This window comes from Leptonychotes weddellii, unplaced genomic scaffold (genome assembly GCF_054177405.1).
Source record: "Leptonychotes weddellii isolate Sample4059 unplaced genomic scaffold, ASM5417740v2 HiC_scaffold_2107, whole genome shotgun sequence".
Classification (NCBI taxonomy): Eukaryota; Metazoa; Chordata; class Mammalia; order Carnivora; family Phocidae; genus Leptonychotes; species Leptonychotes weddellii.
Genome location: NW_027798032.1, coordinates 1 through 7,071, shown reverse-complemented (window position 1 = coordinate 7,071; position 7,071 = coordinate 1). Strand labels below are relative to the sequence as shown.

The 7,071-nt window shown below is 50.2% G+C and overlaps 1 pseudogene; it reads left to right on the top strand.

Moving 5' to 3' along the window:
* The first annotated feature begins 265 nt into the window (after nt 1-265).
* Nucleotides 266-762, top strand: LOC145718744 (large ribosomal subunit protein uL15 pseudogene; annotated as a pseudogene).
* Nucleotides 763-7,071: the final 6,309 nt, after the last annotated feature.

Genomic DNA, 7,071 nt, shown 5'->3' with positions numbered 1-7,071 from the left:
ACTAAACTATTTTGGAGTCACCTAGGCATCGATGTGGTGAACATGGAGGCAGAATGGAGAAAGAACATTTGAAACTTCTCAACTGGGGCCAGAGAGGGAAGGGAAGTTAAAATAGTCTAACAATCGCATCTTACTGGAGTAGGGGATGCAAGGAAAAATAAACTGTCTTAGTGAGAAAAGAGTTGAGGGGTCTTGTTTTCAAATAATGTTAACAAAATAGTCAATTAAGAATACCAGAGAATACTTGTTTTTTCCATCTGGGCTGCCGACATGCCATCCAGACTGAGGAAGACCCGGAAACTTCGGGGCCACATAAGCCACGGCCGCATCGGCAAGCACCGGCAGCACTCAGGAGGCCAGGGTAATGCTGGTGGCATGCATCACCACAGGATCAACTTCGACAAATATCACCCAGGTTACTTTGAAAAAGTTGGTATGAGACATTACCACTTAAAGAGGAACCAGAGCTTCTGCCCAACTGTCAACCTTGATAAACTGTGGACCTTAGTCGGTGAGCAGACACAGGTAAATGCCGCCAAAAACAAGACTGGAGCTGCTCCTATCATTGATGTGGTGTGATCGGGCTACTACAAAGTGTTGGGAAAGGGAAAACTCCCAAAACAGCCTGTCATCATGAAGGCCAAATTCTTCAGTAGAAGAGCAGAGGAGAAGACTAAGGGTGTTGGGGGCGCCTGCGTTCTAGTAGCTTGAAGCCACGTTTTGGGAGGGGGTTCATTAAATGCTAACAAGTGCTTAAAAAAAAAAAAAAAAGAATGCCAGAGAATAAATTGCCATTAAAAGAATGGAAAAGTACAAAGGAATGTCCAAATTAGCAAGGACAAAAAAATGGAATGGATAGCAACATCATAAAAGCAAAAGAGAAGGAAAAGAACCATCAAAAATAAAATGATATAGCATGAATACAATATGGAACAATAAAATCAAGTATATCAGTCATTTTGGTAAATGCAAATGACCAGAAATGTCCAAATGAGCTTAAAACAAAAACAAACCGAACTATATGAGCACTTATTTTTTTTTTAAAGATTTTATTTATTTATTTGAGACAGAGAGAATGAGAGAGACAGAGAGCACATGAGAGGGGGGAGGGTCAGAGGGAGAAGCAGGCTCCCTGCTGAGCAGGGAGCCCGATGCGGGACTCGATCCCGGGACTCCGGGATCATGACCTGAGCCGAAGGCAGTTGCTTAACCAACTGAGCCACCCAGGCGCCCTATATGAGCACTTATAAGAAATAAGAGATAGCAAGCCAACGCCATAAAAAACAGAAATGGCAATATTATTATCAGGAAAGGAGGGAGTGGAGATGAAAGCATTTCCAAGGGGCCGAAGAGGGCACAGCTCAAGAAACAAGTGTAAAAAAACTGGTATGTCTCGAGCAACATAGCAGCTAAATATGTAAAGAAGAGAGCCTAGGATTGAGTCTGGAAGGGTGCCAACATTTCTGGCTTGGGAAGAGATGAAGTTGGAATGGGAGCCTGAGAAGGAGCGGCCAAGGAAGTAGAGGAAGAACAGGAAAGTGGGCAATGGTCATTTCTGGAAGTCTCAACCAATATAGAGGTAAAAGTGACCCCAGCAACAGTGTTGGGCAGACTCCACCCATGACCGGCTCCAGGGTCAGAGAAGACAGGACCTGGGCGCCAACACTCCCTTCCCCACAGGGAGGCTAGGGGAGACCACGGCCTTTCCACACAACCCTGGCTCTCCTGTGGCCGCACTTGGTAGCGGAGTGTGATGGAGATGCAGTGCAGAATTAGGTTCTCTTATCTAAACGGAGTGGTGTGAAGAAAGCTGTCCAGCATTTGAGTGACACTGCAGAACACACCAGTATGTGCACATCAAAAGATCTATTTAACTTTCCGAGACTTAAAAAGTCAGTCCATGTTAAGATAATGTCATGTTTTGGGGCGCCTGGGTGGCTCAGTCGGTTCAGCATCTGCGTTCGGCTCAGGTCATGATCCCATGGTCCCAGGATCAGACTCCCTGCTGGGTGGGGAGCCTGTTTCTCCCTCTCCCTCTCCCTCTGCCCCTTCCCCAGCTTGTGCTCTCTGTCAAACAAATCTTTTTAAAAAAAAAAAAAAGATAGTGTCATGTTTCTGACCTACTAAAAATCCCCCTTTCCCTTCTATTGACTAATTGGGAATCTACACTTATTGTCAAGTCCTAGAAATAATTTTAGGGCATTTTGAGTAAAATCTATAGGAAATACAACTGTTTAATATTGGCAAATGCAGGTCAAATCCCATTTTTGTGCCATAAACTGTGCAGAGCTTTGACTTTTCAGACATGGACATCTGTGGCAATAAGTAAGTTTTGAAACAGCACTCTAAGCATAGTGACTGCCCCTCTCAACACACACATACACACACAGAGACAGACAGACAGACAAAGAAACAGAGAGAGAGAGAGAGAGGCTTTCTTTTTTTCAGAATAGCCAGTAAATTATGAAAAAAAAATGCACTGCACAAAATACAGACATGATCTGGATGCCACTTACTTTGGATTTCTACCTCCTCCTAATAATCTTCAAGGTGTTGCTGGCATTTTCACTGTGTAGGTCCCTGGGGTGGAGGGGTAAAATGTAGCTGGCCTGATTCTAACTGGAGGAGGGAAGTCAAAGAGGAGCTGACATCCCAGACACCTCTTCCCCTGGTGGGGGTGTTACAGAACCTGGACTGGATCGCCCGACGGAAGAACCAAGCAGCACCCGGAGATCTTGGAGGACAGGAGGTTTATTTAATGCCGGCGGGCTCAGAGGAGAGTGGTCTCCAAAGGCCTGAGCCCCGAGCACAAATAAAGGGGGCAATTTATACACTTCTACTTCCGCATACTGGGCACTTTGGGCGCATGCGTGAAGTGGGGCAGGGAGAAGAACCCGGAAGAGCCCCGGGGCAAGGACTGGGCCTTTCTCGCTGGCTCCGTCGGCCATTTTAGGACACAGATTTTCCTTATCATTCCACCCTTTGATGCCCCTTTAAACACCTAGTTTAGAGGGCATCATTCTGTTTGACTCTGAGGGTTGACTGCAAGGTTTGGGGCGAACACGGACTTAATCATAAACTTAACAGCACACCAGGTAGCAGAAGACCAGGACTGACTGGGGCCAGGAAAACCATGGTGAAATGCGCTCAGGAGTAGACAGCAGAGGGCCAGTAAAAGTGGGGTCTATGACCTTAGGTAGAAGCCTCGGGGGAAAGTCCAGTCAGGAGGGGCAACAGTGTGGAGTCCGACTCCCAAGATGAGGGAAATCACGCCGAAGCCGGAGTGGGTTCATGAAGTCTGGCTGGACTCTCCATTGGCGAGGCTCCTCGGCCGAATGATGAGCTTTCCAATCTTTGACCCAAACTGAGTCCCCTGTCTGGAAGGAGTGTACCTGAGACCCTAAGGAGATTGGGGCCCTCTCAAAGGTGTACTTTTGTAATTTCTTTAGGGTGGCTCCAGGGCCTGAAGCTGCTCCTTTATCCCTTTATCTCCAACCTGATGCCAGTTTCCTGGAAGGCTTCCCAAGCACAGGGGAGGCCGTCCATATATTAAATCAAATGGGGAGAAACCTGATGTCCTGGGTGTGCAGTGAGCACGCAGGAGAGCTAGGGGTAGCAGATCCGGCCATGGAAGTTAGTCTCCTGACAAAACTTTGCTAAGGTTCCCTTGATGGTGCGATTCATTCGCTCTACTGTTCAGAGACCCCGTCTCCTCTTGCCTTGGGTTGAATCAGAGGCTAGTGTGTCCAGTGGGCTCAAAGGTTATCTGAGCCCTAAGCTTGGAGAGTATGTCTCGGCCCAGGAGAGGGATGGGACAATCAGGCAGATCATTTTGGACCTTGTGGCCCCCGAGTTCACACTGGCGAGCCTGGCAAAAGGGCTGTTGTATCACCCGTGTCCCGGTGGCCCCAAGGATGGTCACAGTCCTTTTGCTGAAAGGGGCCAATGGGGAGGTGACAACAGAGTGCTTGGCCCCAGTATCAACCATAAAAGTCACTGGTTGGCCCCCCACCTTCATTCTGACCATAGGCTCATGGGGGCAAAGGAGTTAAGAGCCCAGTCCCCCTCAGTCTGAGTCCATTCCCGCAAGGCCTATGAGGTCCTCCTCTTGGGGGGTCTTATAGTGGCTGGGCATTTGTTTTTTCCAATGCCCTTTCTCTTTACAGTAGGCACACTGATTCCTTGCCAAGGGGGTTCTGGGCTTTCCCCCTTTTGGTGGTTGGGGTCTCCCCGTCTTTGTGTTGTCCTTTTCTTTCAGGGCGGCGGCAAGGAGGCTGACTTTCTTTTTCATCTTTTTGTTGGCTTCCTGTTCGGCTGCGACCTCCCTGTTCATGTAGACCTTATTGGCAATCTCTGTTAGCTGGGTGATGTTCATCCCGGCGAAACCCTCTAGTTTCTGAAGTTTTTTTCTGATGTTAGGGCAGCCTGAGCCACAAAGGAGGTGTTTACCATCTGTTGGCTTTCCTGTGCCTTGGGGCTAAATGGAGTGTATATCCTGTAGGCTTCATATAGTCTTTCGTAGTAGTCCCCGGGGGACTCCCCTGGTTGTTGAGTGACCAAGGACACCTTAGTCATGTTCATGGGTTTCTTAGCTCCTGCCCGGATTCCCCAGAGGAGGGCCTCCTGGTACCGGTGGACGTGGGCCTGTCCCTCGGTTGTGGTGAAGTCCCATGCAGGGCGCTCTTCGGGTGCGTCTGTGTTAGCCCAGGCAGCGGGGTTGATGACTCCCCCTGGTGCGTGCTCTTCCAGGTACGGCCGTGCACCTTTCATTATTCTCCTCCTTTCCTCTGTGTTAAACAGGGTGTGGAGTAACTGTTGGCAGTCTTCCCAGGTTGGCCGATGAGTCTGGAAGAGGGATTCTATAAGGTCTACCATGCCTGTGGTTTCTCAGAGTAGGATAGGGTGTTATGTCTCCAGTTGAGGAGGTCAGTGGTGGAGAAGGGCTGATAATACATGATGGAACGGCCGGATTGGACCATCCCATCTTCATCGCGCCTCTCGGGTTCCTGCATCTCTCATCGGCTAGGATTTGTGGAGACTGGGGCTTTTGCTGATTTTCTTTGGGTCGCCTGGATGAGGCGATTAAGACCCTGGCCGTCCCTGCCTATTGCAAGCAAATCGCACCCAGGGGGGAAGGGTCTGAGCAATTCCTAGCCGGGAGTCAATGTACGGAAACTGGTCAGGGCATCCTCGGTCTCCTGTTATGACTCGCCATACTCGATGAATCGCTGGGACATCCAATGTCCCTTCTGAAGGCCACCCGACAAAGGTGGGCCATTCCAATTCACATAGGGTTCTCAACTTGCCAGGGTTCATCCTGACTCCATAGTCTCCCGAAAACCCCTTTCCCTGAACTTTGGGGCAAGTGGTATGGAGTCTCCAGGTGATGTTGAGAGATTTGGTCAAGACCTGTACAATGTCTGCCACAAATGCGGGTCCATTGTCACTATGGATTGTTAATGGCAGGCCGAACCGGGGCACGATCTCCTGCAAGAGGACTTTAGCTACTTCCCGGCTTTGCTCCGTCCTGGTCGGGAAGGCTTCGACCCACCCAGAGTATGTGCATACTCTTACTGGGAGATATTTGAACCCTCTGCTTGGCTGCACATCTGTGAAGTCTACCTCTAGATCTTCGAAGGGGGTTGCTCCTATCCTCTGGACACCTGGCGGGGACTGTGGTGCAGACCAAGCATTATTTTTATGCATCCTTCACTCACGGCTTGGCATAGTGCAGGCAGCTGACTCATGTAGTAGTGCTTCTTGAGAAGGGTCTCTAATGCAGTTTTTCCCAGAGGAGTGAGACAGTGGTGTTCCTTGACTAGATGAGCAGGAGAGGGAGGAGGGTCAGAGGGAGGAGAAGCAGACTCCCCGCTGAGCAGGGAGCCCGATGCGGGACTCGATCCCGGGACTCCAGGATCATGACCTGAGCCGAAGGCAGACGCTTAACCATCTGAGCCACCCAGGCGCCCCCTCCTCCTCCTTGTTCTTGATAGCTTTTCCTGCTGCAGTTAGGAGGCCCCTTTCCTTGTAGATGGCTCCATGTATGTGTACAGTAGCAAAGGCGTACCGACAGTCAGTATGGATGTTGACTCGCTTGCCTTCACCGAGGGTGAGGGCTCGGCCTAAGGCATATAATTCAGCCCGTTGAGCTGACCATCCAGCTGGTAATGCCTTAGCTTCTAGGACTTCAGTGGTTGTGGTTACCGCACAACCCACTTTCTGGGCACCCTCCTGTAGGTAACTGCTGCCATCGCTGAACAGCGTGAGCTCTGGATTCTTTACGGCTTGATCCTGCCGATCTGGATGGCTCACGTAGACTTCATCAGTCACCTCGGAGAAGTCATGGTCTGGTTCCCCCTCTTCCATGGGGAGAAAGGCTGCTGGATTTAATGTCCTTACTGTTCCGAGGGTGACCCGCGGGTTTTCACAGAGGAGCCCTTGGTATTGTGCTAGCCTAGAGTTGGAAAGGAAGCTGGGTCCCTATGTGTTCACAACTGCATGAGGGACACAACTGCATGAGGGACCTTGACGTTAAGTTCTTGCCCCAGGGTAAATTTGTCCACCTCCTTGATGAGTAGGACTGTGGCTGCCAGCGCCCTGAGGCATGGTGGCCATACTGCTGCCACGGGGTCCAGTTTCTTTGACAGGTAAGCAACTGGCCATTGCCAGGGTCCAACAGTCTGGGTGAGTACCCGAGGGCTATTTTTCCCTTTTCAGTCCAGGCAGGGGGTTCTTGATCTGGTCCCCCTAAGAGATCATAAAGGGTCTTGCTGTTGCTGAGAACCCAGGGATCCAGATGTGGCAGAATCCTGCAGTCCCCAGGAATTCTCCTAGGCCCCTTTCTGTCTAGGGCTGTGGCAGGGAAATGATGATCCTTTTCCTCTCCGGCCCTAGTTCTCTTTTCCCTTGGGTGAGGAGAAAACCAAGGTATCAGACCTGTTGTTGGCAGATTTGTGCCTTCTTCCATGAGGCTCTGTATCCCGAGTCTGACAGTTTTTTTCTGAGCCACTTAGGTGCCCCCGGGGGTTGCTTTTTAAACACACAGCTTCTGGGATATTCCCCCCATCCCAC